General features: G+C 38.9%; 1 long non-coding RNA gene across 1 annotated transcript in view; it reads left to right on the top strand.

The window, feature by feature from the left end:
- Positions 1-3,772: 3,772 nt before the first annotated feature.
- The window catches only part of LOC126045190 (uncharacterized), a 56,677-nt gene continuing 40,524 nt past the window's right edge, over positions 3,773-19,925 (top strand). Inside the window, exons 1-2 of the long non-coding RNA XR_007507953.1 lie at positions 3,773-4,459; positions 5,378-5,532. This is a non-coding gene — a long non-coding RNA (uncharacterized LOC126045190). The remainder of the gene's footprint in view (positions 4,460-5,377; positions 5,533-19,925) is intronic.

Here is a 19,925-nt window from a genome sequence, read left to right as displayed (position 1 = left end):
GTTTCAATTATGTGTTTGGGTTACTACATGCTATCAAATAATTGGTTTCTCCGAAAATGACTATCAGAGACAAGTTAAGTGTACAAAGGGCTTGGGAATGAATGACATGTAGAAGTGCGATTACTATTAACATTTTGAAATAGTATATGTTTGCTTAATGTTCACCAAAGAAACTTTTTCATATCTTTGCTCATGAAATTAAATAAGTGGTATTAGGGCCAGAAAAGCATGTCACCTGTCTGCTAGCCAGTGCAGGATTTTCACGCCTCTTCTGGTGACATTGCCTAGGCATTTTTATCTTCGTATGGTTCTACAGAACAAACATCTTGGCACTCATCTCTGCAATTCCTTTGCAGAAGTGAAGTTACAGGTTTTCTCAGTGTCAGTAATCTCTGGCCCTGACGACAGTTTGTGGCATGGACATTTGGTAGGTCACAGTGACATCCTGCCCCATGCATGAATGTCACAGAGCCACCTCTGCCCCTTCCGTAGCAGTTAAGGGACTTTTATATGCTAATGAGCACTTCTAGCTATAACAGCAGAAGAGCAATCACAAACGCCCGGGAAGATTTCCTTGCTTGCCTAGGTATCTCCCTTCATGATTTTATATAGCAAACAAGCATGCTGTACTTTTCAGGATGCCTCTGGTGATAAATCTTCTGCAGCCTGTTCAGGAATCTAGATTCCATGGGCTTACTAAGCGTGAAACAGCTCCTACTGAAACGAAAGCCAAAACCTTTACTGGAAAAGTAAGCACCAGCACTAGGTCTCTGAGCCAGTCTCAGATCACCGAAGAAATGGTCTCTTCTAAATTAAAGAGCAGTGTAGAGTACCATATAGAATACTATAGAAAACTGATATTTTAAGTAAGTGGGGTCTGACTGGGAGTCACTTACTAACAAAGAGAAATGGATGCCCTAATTTTGCAAAGGCACAAACCCCAGAAGCTTTATTTTTAGTATTAAAAAAACACTGCTCCCAATCACAGTGAACGGAACAAAGTCCTGACTGACAAGGGACGTGCACAATACCCCCCACTACATTAGTGTTTTCTTTGAATAGTAAACAAAAGCCATATTTAGCACTTCCATAGCACATTATATGCTCAAAGGACTTCACTAACCATTACTGGCATATCTAGATGCTTCTTATATGCAAATGAATGCAGATATGAGAGTAGGCATTAGGAGGCAGGATATTAGAATACATTAGCAAACGGACAATAGAAAACAGCTGGTTTGATTGACTGTGGAGGATCTGAGTAGGGACTAGCAGATAGCACAATTCACTGCTCAGAATTATGGAAAGAATTGTGCTGATTGCCGTCATGGCTTAGAAACTCATCACTTAATTAACAATATAAATATTTTAAAAACTAACATTTTATAAAACCACAATAAGAGGTTCCATTGTGAGAATGGGAAAGGATTAATTCACAGTTGGCTGGACCGATGGCACCCAGCCTTCATTCTCTTGCCTTACAACAACACACTCGGTGAGAATTAATACAACACAATTCATGCCCTGTCATGTCTCATTACTTAATTATGAAATGTCTGTAGTACTTTGGACATTACTGAGCCTGTTTGATTGGCTGTGACTGATGTCATACCCACTTTAATACTAGCTGGTACATGCATAGATAGGCCTGTCCCCCTCCTCACCATTTTCCTTCTTTCTATTCATGAATTCTATTTCATAACAGTAATAATATACTCCAGGCGGTGCATTTCTAGGGAATTATTGCATTTCTCAAGTGGGTAAAGTCATTTGGCCTTTCAGCCTTACGCCTTGCAACGCCTTCCTAGGCATGTTATAATTGCCCAGGAATACGCTCTATCTTGTGTATTATAATTCTTACACGCCACTGTTTCTTTTTCACTCGACCAGCCCAAATAGGTTTCAATAGGAAAAGAGAAGTTGTCAGGTGCGTTTTTTTTTTCAAATGAGTCTCTCGGATATACTTGCAAAGCTTGGAGTGTCTCATGCACATATAATTTAAATGCATTAATTTACAAATATTAATCATTTAACATCCTGTATAAAATATAATGGTCACATTCTCACGTCCCTTGACAATTCCAGAGCACTGCCTCCCGTGTCTTTAAGGTGGCAGCAGCATGAGATGACACACTTGATTTAATAAGACCGTGGAGCCACATGCAGTGATATAAGAGAATGCTTAGATATTTTTAAGTGAGATGCTAGAGCAAATGTTTATGAAAGCATAAAAGGAATCATTCTTGTAGAGCAATCTTTGAGTCTAATGATCGAAGAATGTACGAGGCATTCTGCTCAGTTCATGGCAAACTACTGAAGTCAAAACTTAATTTAAGTAGGAGGATAAAATAATTTAGTCATCAAAAATATCCTCAGGTTTAAACAGGAAAAATTCTCACAAGATATTACTAGTCCCTCCAACACAGAAGTTTGACATACACGCTTATGGCTCAGCAGAGCTGGGCTGAAATCTGAGTCAACTTCAGCTCTTCTGAGTTACTAGGGTTCACTTTTGAAGTTATGATTCAGTCTGCCATGAATACTTTGTACTCCTGTAGTAATTTTCAACCAAATATCTCTAATAACGCAATGAGCTTTAATGAATCAAGCCTTCTGGCAAAGTCCAAAAGGAAGGTCAATTAAGTAGAAGCTAAATTATGGCAGTTTGCTAAGTTAGCACTTTTTATACCTGTAATTATAAAACGGGAGACCACTGCCCTACCAGAGTCGAATATTCTTCCAGTAGTTCCATCCTTAGTTTACTTTTTGCTTCCTCTGGAGGTGACACCTCCCATTGCCTGAACTAGAGCTGCCCTAGACTTAACCATAGTAGATGTAAGATTGGAGGACGACTGGGCAGTTAAACACAATACCGTGTCTTAGGGTGCTTCAGTTCTGCCCCCATCCTGGCCTGGACCTCCCATGCCTGTTACAGCCATACTTCAGATGTGAAACGGTACTGCACGCAGTGCCTCCTCTGAAACTCAGCCAGCTAGAGGCGGTGACTTCCTCCCTATTAGAGTGAGCTGATAAATAAAATGAAGGCCACAGCCAAAAATGAACAGATTTCAGCAGCTGGAAAGTGCACACATTTGTGCTATCTATGGCAAAGGGCTGTTAAAGCTCTGAAGAGACTGTTCCTAAACTAACTGGGGCAAGAACAAGATGCAGATTTTAATTTTGCATGATGTGTAATGTCAAGTTTATAAATAAATAACAAATTGGAGTTTCCCATGATTCCCTTCTTCAGTTTTGGTATACCTGCTGTAAACCAACATGGTCCTGGAGAAAACAAGGTGTAAGACTAACCAAGTTTACAGCCCCGCTTTGTGGAAAATAAAGCAAGGGGAGGTGAACTAGAACAGATAACTGGGATACATTCTATAAGAAAGGATTTTTCTTCAGAGTGAATGTTTAAGACCTATTAAAAATGTCAATGAGTTGAAAGCAGAGATGAAGATGGGTCCAAACCACATCCCCAAATCCAATATGACTCTTAAAAGAGGGGAAAAGAAAAAAAAAAAGGAGGTGAACATTAAATTCCAGAATAATTGTGGACTTAGGAAGACTGAGAATTCCCATCATGCATGAGCTCTAACCCGGCAGCTTCTTCTGTAGGTAATGATTTCAACCCCCTTTATCAGAAAAACAGAAAGTCTTAGTCATTGGTGGTGTCTCTTCTCCTCTCATAGGTATTATCTTTGGCTCAGAAACTTGAATGCCTCGATATCCTTTGGGACCAGCTCCTGAGTGATTGGAGCATTAACGGCACTGCATTAAGTTCCCCCCATCTCTGCCCGAGGGACAGTAATCCATGCCTCCTACCTGCATGAAGAATGCCTTCATCAGCAAACAACACTTATTCTGAAGCTGGAAGCTCTCGGTCTTCTTGTTAAGCTGTTTCACTTTGTGTAAAACAAACACTCCTTCACACAGAGAGGGAACCAGTACTGCCTTCTACCGGAGTTTCCTAACCACTCGTCTATACATCCATCTTCATCTACTTTCTGACACAACAGCATCCTTCGCAACAGGGCAGCCCGCATCCTGCAAGCCTATCCTAATGGCGAAGCTATGAGGGGATAAGGTAGAAAAAATTCCTCCTCCTGTATGTGTGTGTGGAGGGGCAGAGGCTTAGCTGGCTATTCCTGCACTTCATGCAAGCAAGCTCTTGTTTTATGACTCCTAGAAGGGCCTAAATAAGAGGCCAAAAGATGGGGACCAATACAGCATAACAGTGCCAAGACTTAGGCAGATGTACACGTCCAGCTACAGAAATTTCCGTTTTCTGTGCTTTTAGGATCAGGCCTGAGTGTCATTGTTGCCAGTGTTTTCCCATAGCGGACTTAGACAACTTGAAAAGGCATGGGAGTACCTCATTTTCCCTTCAGAATCTGAACCTTAATGTACAGCATGTTAAACTGTAAAGCAGCTGGACATGTATTGGGATTGACATCAGGTAGGTAACAAATATTAGCTCGCTGTTTGATGTTGCGTACATAGATCCCTGGAATTCAACAGGTCCCTGGCACCACTCACACTCAGTCACTGACAGGCAGGTAACTCCTTACAGTTGTGCAGTACTTGGCTCTAGGATTGTTTTACCATTTTCTTTAAATTCATCAAACAGGCTTTGAACAAGGTTATGACATCTGGTTTCAGATAGAGGGGGTTTCTAACAATTACTATCAATTAAACCATGGAAAACTACCAAATGGCAATAAGAAGAAGAAAAAAATCAGTTATCAGGTCGTAGTGGATTATTTTGCCAGTAGTGAATAAGGGTCTGAGAGATTAACATAACTATTTTAAAGAAAAAAAAAAAAATCTGTAACCTTGCCAGCCTTCCTCTATGATACAAATTCCTTCTCTCTCTTTAGAAGAATTTTACTTACCACTCTTTGCTCTTGTTTATTATCAGAATAATAGTCTTTCACCTGAGAAAACAACAGTGTGTTATCAGTGACTGATCACACAGCAGTATGAATAAATAAGTAATGACAAAATCATAGATGAATAGTTTGTGAAATACTGATGAAATTACAATTGTTTTCAAGACACTTTTAAAGATTCATTACTAGAGGTAAACACTTTTGTAGAATTACAAACTGTTTTGAAACCAGTTGTGTAGAAAGGCAGTGATCAAACATAATTTATCAAATTAATTTTACTACAAATAATTTATTAATAATTTTAAAGATCTATAAGAACCTGGAACTCAAGGAGTGACTAAGTACATTGAACTGTTATTGATACTACTACAGGCAAATGAAAAAGTTAAACAGAATAATGAATAGAATAGGACTGCAAAATACATGATATTTTATATCATACATGTTATTTTAAATTATGGATTATCTCCATACTTGTTTTTCAGAATGAGCTCATGCCTTCACTCTTTCAGCAAGGAGCAAAAGTTTCAGTAGGTTGTGAATTTGAAGATATTCTCATCTTAATCATGACATGATTTACTTTGTTTGGAAAGACTCAAGCGATGTTAAGCAATTACATATATATAAGGAATACTGCCATGTAAGTATTAAAATGTGATAGGTATTTTTGCTCTGCAATGATAATAGGGCCATGAGTGATATGAATTGATAGGGAATACAATCTATTTCTGTTGAAGACATTTACTTTCACTGTTAGCATATACATTAGCAACATAGTTTATGTTTACCAGGAAAGCTGTCACTCAACTGACAGATGGTTCCAGTGGCTGAACGTAAAGCAACTCACTGAAATTGTTCAGTGATTCCCAAACTACTTTAACAATGTATTCCAAATTCCCATCATTTTATGTGAAACTATAATTTATTTATTGCTGTCACTTCTTATACAGCCCCTATCACTCCAATCTGAGTACCTCCCAGTATTATAAAGCATATGTAGAAGATAGATTGTTTCTCCCTCTTCCTCTTCTTTCCAGTCAGCAAACATTTTGGAATTGTTTTATTTTACCATATATCTGTATCTCTGTCTATTTGGGAAGAAAGAATAAATCCTGCTTCTGCCTCATGACTTTTACCATATGTGTATACACACACATATAAAAAATATAAATACTCTTTTTATATATACATATATCATACATATCCCACATACACATATAAATGGTAAAAGTTGCGATGGGGAGGTGGGATTTGTTCTTTCTTCCCAAACACATAGATTTGATTTTCTGGGGAGACTTAATCTGCTTTTCTAGCCCCAGTAGCTTCAACGTTTTCTTCCAGAGAAACCACTCTGGGAAGTTTGGGGGTGTCTGTCTGTTCCCCATGTGTGCATAGCAGGATGACTTTGAGAAGTCATACCTTCTCCTCAATACCAGCGCTGCATCTCGAGGCAAGGCACATATAAGCGTTTCACATTTTATTTCCAAAGTGCTGAATACGGCCCCAAATCATCTCTTTGTTCTGGAGGTCTCCAATTTCAAATGACTCTGGGCAGCAGGGAATTAATGCTCGGATTATTCTGAAGTTCAAATTCTCACCTCAGCACCCTGGTATCCTTTTCATTGGTGACATTTACTTGGAATATTTAAGCCAGATAAACCTAGACAGAAATTGCTCTGTACTTCTTGAGCCCAAGCTCAGTCCTCCCCAGAAGTGAAGATGAGGCTGAAATCTGAGATAACTTTACAAAATCCTTTCGTAGGAAGAGGATGAGCATACAGCAGGCAGAGGGATTTCTGATCTGGAAGCACCACACTGCTGGGCTCCCCTTGGGGAGCCAGCATCAATGTCCACCCACACACAAAAGGGTGACGCAGCACACCCAGTTATGTTCTCAGTCTAAGACTAGTGCCAAGCGTGTATACTTTGTCCCTTTTCACTTTCAATCAGCTTGTCTGTTCATGCCACAGAGAAGAGAGAAGAGAAAGCAAAGAGAAACCCTTGCTCAGAAGGCACCACTGCACACAAAGAGATGCCACCTCCCAGCCCAGGATCTGGACTGTCCCAGCTAGCCTGTTGAGCTGCAGGAGCATGTGCCAGTTCTCTACCAAAACAAGTCAGAAACCAGTAATTGCCAGAGCTGGGAGATGAATAAATGATGTTTGTGTTGTGGGACATGGGCCCAGGAGTGTGTCATGCTCCCTGCTCCCACAGGACGACTGATAATCCTAAAATAATCCAGAAGTCTCTGTACAGTGGTTTTTTCGTGTTCATGGACCAGACTAATCAGGGCGTGCTACAGGGATTAACTGTGTTAGTTAACTGTTGCAACTCAGAGAGAAGGAGAAAGTGCGTGCGGAGCAATGGGTAAAATGAGGCAGCAAGTTCCTATAAGGAGTTCTGCATTCAAATAAAAAATTATCTGTTCAGCATTTCTCAGCCTATGTGCTCTATGGTTTTGCATGTGGCTTTTGGTACTGCTAGAGCTTCTTCAAAACCAGCACAGCAGGGTAGGTCAGCTTTTGCAGCAGGGTGGGAGTTTGGGTACACTGCTCAGGCATTAGCTATGGCTGTGTGTGGTAACTGTCTAGGGACACAAATGACATCAGACCATCAGACTATGAATAAATGGGGGCTGGTGATCAAAGCACACGGTTCTTGGTTAGTATGACCACGAGTGTGGGAACAGTGACTTCAGTGCACACTGAAATCGTAAGGGACCAGCTGTATCAGCTGAATGTTCACAAGTCCATGGGGCCTGATGGCATTCATCCCAGAGTACTGAAGGAGGTAGTGGATGTTACGGCAGGACTCCTCTCGATCATCTACCAAAGGTGTTGGGAGTCTGGGGAGGTCCCTGCTGACTGGAAGCTGGCCAGTGCTATTCCAATCTACAAAAAGGGTGTGAGGGAAGACCCAGGGAACTACAGACCTGTTAGTCTAACCTCAGTTCCTGGAAAAATTATGGAGAAGGTCATACTGGGTGCTACTGAAAGCATTTAAAGAATAATAAAATCATCAGGCACAGTCAACACAGGTCCACAACAGGAAAGTCCTGTTTCACTAATTTGATATCCTTCTATGATAAGGTCAGCCACCTAGTGGATGAAGGGAAGGTGGTGGATGTAGTTTTTCTGGATTTTAGTAAGGCTTTTGATACTGTCCCTCACAGCATCCTTCTGGAAAAGTCCAACTGTGGGATGAGCAGGCTTATGGTGTGCTGGATGAAGAACTGGCTGAAGGGCAGAGCTCAAAGGGTTGTAGTGAATGGGGCTACATCTGGCTGGTGACTGGTCACTAGCGATGTTCCCTATTCTGTTCAATATATTTATCAATAATCTGGATGCAGGAGTTGAATGCACCATTAGCAAGTTTGCTTGTGATACCAAACCGGGAGGTGCTGTTGACTCTCTTGAGGAACACGAGGCCTTGCAGAGGGATCTGGATAGACTGCAGCATTGGGCAATGATTAATGGGATGAAATTTAACAAGTTGAAATGCCAAATTCTGCACCTAGGACAGAGTAATGCTGGGCACAAGTATACGTTGGGAGAGGAGTGGCTGGCGAGCAGCCCTGCAGAAAGGGATCTGGGGGTGCTGGTTGACAGCAGCCTTAACATCTGTCAGCAGTGTGCCCTGGCAGCCTGGAGGGCAAACCCCATCCTGGGTGCATCAAACACAGCATGACCAGCCGGTCAAGTGTGTTGATTCTCCCACTGTGTTCAGCATTGGTGCGGCCTCACCTTGAGTACTGTGTGCGGTTCTGGGTCCCACAGTGTCAAGGTACTTTAATGTGTCCAGAGAAGAGCAACAAAGCTGGTGAAGGGGCTGGGAGGAAGGTTCTGTGAGGAGCAGCGAAGGACTTAGGGATTCTCTAGTTTGGAGAAAAGGAGGCTGAGGGGCAACTTCATTGCTGTCTACAGCTTCCTGCAGAAGGGAAATGGAGAGGGAGGTGCTGATCTTTTCCCCCTGGTATCCAGTGACAGGACGTGGAAATAGTTCAAAGCTGCTCCAGGGGATGCTCAGACTGGAGATTAGGAAGTATTTCTTTACTGAGAGGGTGGTCAAACATTGGAACGGGCTTCCTAGAGAGGTGGTCAATGCCCCAAGCCTGTCAGCATTTGAGAGACATTTGGACAATGCCCTTAACAACATACTTTAACTTTTGGTCAGGCAGTTGAACTTGGTGATTGCCGTATGTCCCTTCCAACTGAAATAGTCTCCTCTTCTCTTCTCTTCTCTTCTCTTCTCTTCTCTTCTCTTCTCTTCTCTTCTCTTCTCTTCTCTTCTCTTCTCTTCTCTTCTCTTCTCTTCTTCTCATTGTTTTTTTAAAAAGACACACCAAAGGGTTATAGGTATCTTTATTGGCATGGTGATGTCATGCCAATAAAAGAAGAGACATAGCCAGAAGTGGGTAATTCAGAGAATCCGTGAGGGCACTTCCAGACTCCTTAGCATTGCAACTGGGGAATTGGCATAGCACAGTGCACATTGCAAACGCCAGGACATCCAGACATGGAGAACTGGACTATAAGGGTTGTATCAGAGGTCTAGCAGCAGAATAGTGAAATATGCTGTCGCATCAAACTTAGGACTCTTGTCGACCACCAGTGTTGCTGTCAGCAATGACTAAGGAGTAGGGAAAAGTCTAACAGGAAACGTGATGTATTAAAAAAACATGTAGACAAGGTACTCCAGAACATGGTTTAGTGGGCATGGATGATGGTTGGACTCGATGATCTTGAAGGTCTTTTCCAACCTAAATGATTCTATGATTCTATGTTATAGGGTAAAGGAAACAGGGTGAGTGGAAGGATTTCCTAGGATCAGAGCCAAAAGCTTTGATGACTTCTGAGGAGAAATATCCATTTGGAATTGATGGATGTATTAGCAGGTGGACAAATTGGAACATTTTACCTATTAAATGTCCTGTGTATCAGAAGCTGTTGAGGACTATTTTAGAGGGAATCTCTTTATATCAAAATTTTGGTATCAAATCTTTCAGAAAACAACACTGATTCACTTAGTGTTTGGGTTTTCTAATAAAACATCTGCTTCTATGTCACATTGACTATGTAAATATTTGAATTTAGGCCTAAAGGCACTGAAATAATGGCTACCCAGTGAAACAGAGGTTCTTGTCAAAGAATGAAAAACAAAGCCCTACGTACACCTACACAAAACAGAGCTAGAAGAAAACTTTTTTCCTTCATCATGCAGCATACCATATTCCACGTGTCTGCTTCTGAAAGAGAAAAAACAGAAAAAAACCCTCCTACATTTAATATCTTCTCATTAAAATTTGTATTTCAGTCAAAGCCCTACAAATTTTATGTCTTCTGCCTGTGTGCTACATCAGCTAGAAGACATATGACAATTCAGCAAATGCAGACTTTTCACACCAAAGGAGTAGTCAATTCCAAAACTGAGTAGTTCAGGGGAATAAAAAGTTTTGCATGCAATTTTCTCTGATATTCCTCCTGTATAGCCAGGAAAGCACATCTAACATCAGTTATTACTGTTAGTAGCACTAAGGGGGGTGGAGTGGCAGGTGAAAGCAGTTTGCCTAGTACTTTTCTTATCAGAGAGTATATTAATCTCTAGTTGTATGCATGGTGTGAGGAAATGGTTGTTCTCTGTATGCTATGAATCCAAGATTTATTTTTAAGCTGTCAAGAAAATCTGGCCAATTAGAGTAGCTATTAAAAGAGTTTGCCACTATGCAGCTTGTGGTACTGGTGGTGACTGTGGTACTGGTGAGTTTAGGCAGCTGTCATGTGCAGACAGGCTCTCCCTCTGGAAGGCTTCAAAAGCATGTTCTTCTTGGACCATACAGGTAACTCAAGCATCTCTTTAAGGATGTCTGCTTCTCTAAGTACTTGCTTACAGACTTGACTCTAAGTCTAGACGATATACCTGGGTACATCACTGACCCCCATGTAACATAACTCCATATGCTATTTAAAACACATGATGGACATGCGAGACTTTTGTTCCTGCCACTCACCAGATGTATGACTTCAGGTAAGCCAGCTTTCTTGGCCTCTGCATACCCATAGAGGCTATGATTTATGACGGAGTCTATTCTTAGGTCAAAAAAGTGTAATGAAAATAAATCACTATTGCAAAACCCTACAGGACAATCAAACAAGGGAGATTATATAACTGAAACTAAAGCATTCATTTTATTTATAAATTTTTAAATTGAGAATCATACCCTTTTATCAAGTTCAGCAGGATAATCTTCACATGAATTCAAGCCTATATAGGCTGAACTGAGGGAATATTGCTGGACTGCTTCTGTACTCCAAAGACAAATTTACTCTTGCTGCACCTTATATTTGTATTAGAGACGCATCTGCTAAACAGCTGCCATCCAATTTGCCTTTATTTTCAGATCAACACAAACAGCAACAATTTTGGTTTCCACTGACCATTTGTTTAAGAGAGATGCTTTTACTGATCTTGCCAACACTAACGTTCATGGGAATGCTTGAATTATTCAGGACCACTTTGCTTAAAAACAATTTATGAAGCTCCATAAATGTATGGAGTTATTAGGAACATATTGTAATACAGCTTGTCAGACTTCAAGACCTAACCCTATTAAATGAGATCATTAATGACAAAATCAAGTACACAAATACTTAATTTTTACAGACATGTAAAGTTACCTTGATACTTTTCTGAATATGGGTATTTTCCCAAACAAGGATCTCTTGCAGTGGTAGAGTTGGTGGGAAGATTTTTTTCCTCATAAAAAATCTATACCAAGCAACAGGACTGAAGAACAAATGTATGGATTTTAAGACAAGAAAATTAACTTGTAAAAAAAAAAGTTTTGCAAAATATCCTCTTGGTTTGGTTTTTCCCAGCAATATTTACAGATTTTTTTTAATCCAATCTGCTTTCTGTAAAACCAATTTAAAGATTAATATGTATGTATGTGCTTGTATTACAACCACTAACATTTTAAACTACTGAAAAATAGCTATATAGCAAGAAAGAAATAGACATCAATTTTTCTCATGGGTATTTAGAAGTATGCACCAGTTTGTTACAGGATGAGTGAGCATGAGGAACATCTAATGGTGAGACCTTTACCCTTTGCTGCAGAAGCTGGTGGAGAGTCAGAAAAGATGCTATCAGGAAAGAGTTTGCAGAAATCAAAAAAACTGTACAGAATATGGAGACATAGCTAGTGAAGATAGGGAAACACTGATTAAAGTTATCATAAAAGCATTCCCTTTTTCGGTTAGTTACAAAGGAAAGGTGAAGCTTCCTGTCTTTTACATTGCATCCTAAATAATTCTGATGCATTTCCACCATAATTATCTAACTTCATTTCCCATGAGGCTTCCCACTTGGTCTGCATGCAAGCCTAAATCTTCATGGTATAGATCTACAGTGCAGACTGGCTTTTGCTCTGTCTTTTAACAAGAACTACAGGAACAGGTTTGTAGGGTGAAACATCATTGAGACTTTGACATCTGTACTACACATTTCAGGGATTACCTCAGACCCATTTCAAAAATTTCGTTTTCTTTCACCCAAGAAGAGCCCAGTTGATGTGCTCCGAGATTTTTCTGCAAAGTGAACCAAAGCATGCCGTGTGGGAATGACTGGAAAATTTGCTCTGTAAGTACACGGGCAATCCAGCCTAAAATAATAATACAGGCACACCTTTCTTCTGTCAAAGGATGGGTGGCAATTTCTTCACTTCTGTGTTGGACAGCATTGTTTGTAAAGGGAAACCCTTTACTAATATGAAAATAAGCTAATATGAAATACTAAGATGAAAATATGTGGATCCCGTACATGAAATGAAAAATGAAATTCTGGAAATGTGCTTTTTGGGGAAACAACCTAACCAAATGTTTGCAAACCTTGTTATTCCATTGTGTCTTAAAAATAACTCAAGGAATTTATTGACTACTTTTGGTAATTTGTTCATGCCAGCCATGACACACATACATACTTGATCATTATCTGCATTTTAAACATCTGTCCAAAGAAAGAAATTAACTTTTACAATTTGCAGGTAATGATTTGAAAATTATTGGTGAACATAGATCTAATGTTTTCCATAAAGTTAGGCCTACATTTTAATGTACTTTCCCCCTTTCTTCCTCATAGACAATAACAGCCTTCTGCAGCTGATATTTTTTCATTTCTCATGAACACTTTCTCATTTCTTTGTTTTTTGTTTTTTTTTTTTTTATTAATAACTTCAAATATCATAACAAGGCATTCACCAGCTTAGACCTCTAAATTAATACTTGATCTTTGATCTACTGTACTGTGTATTTCATTAAATAGTTGCATTATGTCCTCATTGGAAATTTTATTCTTTGTCCTGAAAGACAGTTTTCTATTCTATCTGCTGTGCAAAGTCTAATTTTAGTTTCTGTGCTTTTCAGGGCGTTAAAAAATGAGGAGCGAAATCCATCTTAAGTTCTGTTGCAAATTATATACAAGTTTTCAGTAATATAAAATAATAATGTAAACATTTCTGGCACCAAAAGAAAGACTTAATCTTTTCCTCAATTAATTTTCTAGACTTCAAGTGTAGTTTTGGCCCTGCTGCTTACAGAACTCTTTGGTTTGGTGACTTAGCAGCTTACATCTTCTAAAACGAGGAAGCATTCAGACATGAATATGTGAGTGGTTCAGGGCATGAGAATGTGCATCGCTGGGAGAACATTAACGTGAAGTCATATTTTGAAGCTCTGAACAAAACAGGCACAGAGTTTATAAAAGAATACGTAGGAAGTCTGTATGTGATAAATACAACTACACATTGACGTCACCAAATTAAACTCTGAGAGACTGAAGAGCTGGCCTATATATATTTAGGCACTCATCACACCCTCAAATAGCACTCAGTTCACAGAGCAGTAGTGAAAATGGAGTTGAACAGTCAGAATGGAGAAGTAGGTCTTGAAAACTTTTTGTTCCTGCTTTTCTAATACCAGGAGATTCTCACTGATGAGAACTGAAATAGGAATTGCAGAACTGGTCTTCACCTTAAAATCACCCTCAACAGAAAACTAAACATCCTGTCTTCTTCTTTTGTCAGGGAATTTTATTCATAGTCATTGGCAGAACTGAAAGCCAGAAGCTTTATTAGACCTACAGACTGAAAAATTGACTTATTTTAATTTGTCTTAAAGCCCAGAGCTGTCAGCAAGTACCTCACTGTCTGAAGAGGTAGCCTTAGGACAATTTTTGTCTGGGCAGTTAGTAGGATGTGCATGTAAGAGGAAGAATGTACACGTACCTAAGGAGCACACAGTACACTCCTTATCTTGAATTATATAAATCCTGTTGTTTAAGATGATCTGAGAACTATATGCAGTCTGAATTAGCATCCCTCAGTGAGACAAATTGTCCCTTGCCTAAATTTGCAATAGAAATGTGGGAAGATAATAGAATGTTAAGGCTTTATTTGGAAAATAAATAAATAAATAAATAAATAAAAAGAAAATATAATTTGTAAAGTGTTTCTACCAGTCCCTTTAAATGATAGTTAAAATATTTTTTTGAGTTCCAGATGACATTTAGAATTTGCAAGTTTACTACTGGCTCTAAACCTCTCAAGGTTTTTTCAGGTTGCAAAGCACAGCCGTTCCCTGAAGATTCCTTTTTTTCTATATGGTTTTCAAGGCATCTGATATAAAATTCTCTACGATTTTCCTTTTCTGACTTTATTTAGAAGAGATGGGAGTGATAGATTTCTTTCAACTTGGTTTTGAAAGATCTATAAGAATGGTCTTAATTCTGCTGAAACTTAAAGTTTGAAGAACCATCTCCCTTCTCTGTCATATTTGAGGCTTGTCCCCTTCTTCTAAGGAATAAATCTGGTCATAATAATTGTCCTTGTGATTAACAATTAGCAGACATGAGTCTGTAACAAATTCATAAATCTTAGTTTTGTGACAGGATGCACACTGACTAATAGAAACATCTAGCATAGATCACACACAGCCTGGGAAATCAAAGTACCTAAGCAAGGTGGCTCCATTCCTGTTACGTTCAATAGACTGGGAGAGATGTTTATGGAAAGTGTCCAAGAGACACTCCCTTCTCTTGGTGCTGCTTATGCATTTTACCTGCTGACTCTGCAATGCAAAAAGGAGGATTTAGCCTCTAGCAGGAGAGTGCTGTTGACATCAGACCACAGAGCCTTGAGATGTCCGCCTCTGACACAACTATTTCCTATGTTCAGACCCTTCTGCTGGGTAGCTTCACTAGTGGTATACCATATATAGTATAGCCAATTATAATATCTATGCATTCAATAATTCCACCCTTATTTTCATAACCTACTAATCCATCACAGAAAATGAGGCATTTGCAAAAATATCTTGCAATGTATGACAAAAAGATTGGACAGACATAAGTATAGACAGAGACTGGAAGCAGGATCTAGGATTTTTTGCAAAAACTCTGAATGTTCTCTATCTTAGAAAAAATCTGTTCTACTCAAAACTAATTTAAAAATCTCCACTACATGAAATGGCACATTTCATCCCCACTCAAATGCACTTCTAGTCTTTGCTTTTAAACTTACACTGACATCTGCTTCCTAGAAACCTTTTATGAAAAGTTTTGCAGTATTCTGTAAATTTTCAAAGGACCTAACTTATCCACTACAACTTTAGAGAAGTAATAATAAAAGTCTACACAATAGTTCCTATTTTCTGGTGCAAGATATACTCAGATATACCCCTTAATATTCTGAAAATGTGAGCTGATTCATGCTTTCAAAATATTTAGCACACCTAGCTACATTCAAAGCAATAGTCCATGGTAAAACTGAGGATCTTTCCTGCAAAAAACATGTCCTAGGTGAAGTAGAGTTCCGAAATAATGTTAGTTCACATTATAACAAGAGTCATACCTGAGACTGCCAACATGGAAAAACTCTAATACTTACAGAGTTGAGACTCAGTAGAGAGACTTCTTCCTTAGTGTCTAAGGACCTTGTAATCCTTGACTCTGGATTCACAGATTTCAAAACAGATAATCATCCTTCAGCATCATTAACTGGAAGGAAATATTGCCTAGGCCATAACTGAAATCCTGTGTCCTTTAACCTCCCAGTCACAGTTCTTTCTCCTCAATTAGTATCTAAATTTCAACACAATTTAAGAAAAACAACAACCCTGGGGTTTTTTTTCTGTGTTTGTGTATGTGTGTGATTATACATCAATATGTATTATAGGAAAAATACTATTGTAAGATTAACTTTTGTCGGCAATTGTGATGTTTCCCACTCGTGTATTACTTTCAGCAATGCAAAATTTCCTAGTACCTCAACTTCCAGGGGAAAAGATTATCTCATTTCTAAACATGTTGAGAACACTGGGCTTTATGCAACACACCTCAGCAAACAGCAGATCTGGCCCTTCTTGAGACTGATCTTTCAGCAAGTCTAAAGAGATTTCTTGATGCCATCGTTTTTCATCCATCACTTTACATTCATTTTGATATCAACGAAAAAGTCTCTTACTTGCTTGTACCTGGTATATGATGGGTATCCAGGATACCAAGATATTGTAGGCAAAATCACAGGGTATTTTAATTCTGTTGACCTGTAATTCTTGACACATCTTCCCCTTTTTGAGGAATTCCTTGGATTCTCTCATCCAGCCTTTGGGGTTTTTTTCCAGTCAAAGATAAATAACAGAGTGTGACAAGGTTCTGCTATCACAAAGTTGCATTTCTGTCAAGGCTCATGAATTTGTCTCATCAGTACAGCATACAGGGGACATGGAGAAAAAGTTCATCTGAGTAGGGGGCTTTGACTCTGAGATTTTTCTTGGAGTGAAGTTCAGGTACAAGACAAATTTAACACCCTAATAGTAGGTGCTTCAGGAGAGAAGAAAATTCTGATTGGGCAGGAGTAGAAAGACAGACCACTCCTATCAGTCTATTCCTATTTGCGAGTGCCCAAATGAATGTCTGTGAGAAGACTGAATGTCTCTCATGTCTTTGATCAAACTCCATATAAGGTGCTTAGATATGGAGAAATTACTTCGCTAATTTAGAGGTCTCTCTAGTCTCTCTTTATGTAGTATGGTACATATTCCATGGTACCCTGAAAATATCCTATGAAATAAAAACGGTTTAGAAAACAGAGAGCATCAGCAGGTTTTGTTCACACAGCTTCTACAATGTATAGATGACTGTATATGAATCCATAAAAAATATACTCTGAGAATGGACAGATTAAGGAGAGAAGACTTCTCTTTCTAAGCCAGGTCCATGCAACTGTGGTTTTCATTTCCTTTCTAACTACTCTACATCTAGAGTTTGGAGGCTGAGGCTGAAGCCTGCAACAAACTTAAAACATTACAAAGTGAAATAAATGGGTCTCTTCCAAATGAATCCCAGATGATGCCAAGCAGAAGAAGATTTATGTATGTGTTGTATAAATATTTAATGATATGGCCAAAAACCTACTGCCACTTAGCAAAAAGACATTTATCACTGCTGTGAAATATGACTTTTTAGCCAATAAGACTAAAGTATGTTAATGACCTCGAGTGAATTGTGTTATTAGTCATTAAACATTTTCTGACTTCTGATTGGCTGAGTCACCTCTGAGATCATAGTCCCACCATCAGCCATAAGTTATTCTGTAACAGCCAAGAAATAGGCCTGAAGCTTTTTTTTAAAAAAAAAAAAAACAACTATAAAATTTACTGTAGACATGAAACAGAACAAAGATCTCTTGCATGTGAATTTCAGAAGAGCTATTTTCTTGAAATATTTGACAAAAGCAAAAAATGCTTCATATAGCTATGTGGGAACTTACAGAGAACTTCACAAACAGTCTCAGACTAAAGTTTGAAGAAAATTTCCATAATCTGTTTGAAGATTCTGGTTTTTGCTGAACTGACCTTAGTCCTTATAACATGTTGAACTGTTGATAAATGTTCTTTCCATGAAGCGTTTGATTTCAATACCTTTTCAGGTCCATTGAAATCTGTGAATAATGGATAAGCCTCTAAATGGGAAAAAATATGGCTATTCAGTTAAATCCGTGCTGTTAGAGTGGACATACAGTGGACTTTAAACTGCTATTTAAAGCTGAAATTATTTCTAGTAATTCAGCTGGTTCCTTGAAAGCTAAATTATGCCATACTTGTACTGACTTTGTTTTATTGGGATGTATATTCAAAACACTTGGCAATGCAGAGAAAAGGAGTCTCACATTTCCCATCCTCTGAAACAGCGATGCAGACACATCAACCCCAGCATGGCAGAGCACCAGTGGAGGCAGCCGGGTGATAATATACGTTGCTTACATGCTGTGTGGGATTGAGCCCATCAGGTTTGCAACACAGCTTGCTGAACTCAGTGCAGATACACTCGTCTTGTTCAGGATGCTGTGTTCTCCTCCTCACCCGTTTCCACGTCCTATATGACCAGACAGCATCAGAAAATTTGGCCCAGGGAAAACCAAGTAATTAATAGAGTACTGTTGGAATTTCAGAGACTTGGATCTTCTCACTCCTGAGCATCAGTTCTTGTTAATTTATTTCTACAATATGGACGTTCATCAAAAGAAGTATTAACTGTAGGTGACACCTTAATATGCCATATGATTTTGTGGTCTGTCCTTCAGAAAGGTCTACTTTCTTCTGTTGTTAACTTTCCAGCTCACTGCCATTCAGACGATAGATTGGCTGGTAAGTTTTCTCAAACACTCGGGACATTAACAAATTCTAATTGGCTATGTAATAGGAGCAGACAGCATGTACAATGTTAAAACACTTCTGAACCACCTATTTTCTGTATGCAAATCAGACAGAAACAAATGTTTGGCCCCAGCTGGGCGAAATGTCCCATTTAGAATTCTTTTCCTCTTCTTTGTTCTTTGATGTTCTGCAAATGAGCTTTAGAACTCCGCTCTTCACACAATTCAATTTTACAGGCCCATTATCTGAGATATAATGTGGAGGTTAAATATATCAGGGCAGCCATTATGTGAAAATAATTAACAGTAATGAATAATGCACTAATTCCACTGATGAGAGATGGTTATATGTGTAATGAAGTGTTGGGGCAGCCCTGACAAATGAAATTAAAATATTTAAACACTGTTTTATGATATTACTTTGCTCATATAATTTCCTTTACCTACAATGAGCCACTTCGATTATCGTCATTATCTTGACAGCTCTGAAGGATGAAATAGTGCAGGTTAATGTGACAGCGATTAGTCAGAGAGAAAATCCATCACATAAAGCAGAACAGAGTGAGGGAGAAAGGTCTCTATACTTTCCCGTTTCAAACATGAGAAGAATGATACTATCAACATCACTTCAATATTAAATGGATAGAATTATCTTGTCATTCATTTACAGCCTCTGAAGAACTACCTATTTGTACCTGCAAAGGAAAGGTCAGCCTTTCTTAATCATCCATAAAAATATGTTGATGGATTCCTTATATCAATAATGGTGGCAGAAACAGAGACAGGAAACAAGCTAGGAAATTTAAAAGGAAAGCACTCTAGGTTTTGTATCCAAATCATTTCACAGTTTTGTATTTTTAAGTTTTGCTTCACACGCTTGTGTGATCTTCAACAAATGCACACTATAAAATAAAGTGAGACCACTGGCATACATTTTGTGTAAGTTGCTTCAAACGCTGTTTAAATAGCAAAAGGGACTGTCCATTGCACAGCTACTCCTCATCTGCTTTTTTGATATGAATTGCCTATAAATACGCACGAAACCTGAAAATATTCATATCTAGATGCCAAAACTTAGGCTAAAGTCAGATTCAACATTATAGTCACCTTATTTTCAAAAGTACTGAGCACACATTTCTTCCAGATACATAGGTAGACCAGCAGACCAGGCTGTCGGAAATAAGTTGAGTTTTATGCATCAGGCAGCCAGGTGGAAAACGTGGGCAGTTAGGTACTCACATCAAGGATCCTCAGAAGAGAAATAAACAGAAAGATACCCAGTCTAATCTGGGGAGAAGTGCAAAGGAGCACGTGGAGATCAGTCA

This window comes from Accipiter gentilis, chromosome 13 (genome assembly GCF_929443795.1).
Source record: "Accipiter gentilis chromosome 13, bAccGen1.1, whole genome shotgun sequence".
NCBI classification, from domain to species: Eukaryota; Metazoa; Chordata; class Aves; order Accipitriformes; family Accipitridae; genus Astur; species Astur gentilis.
This window is presented reverse-complemented; position numbering and strand designations above follow the sequence as displayed.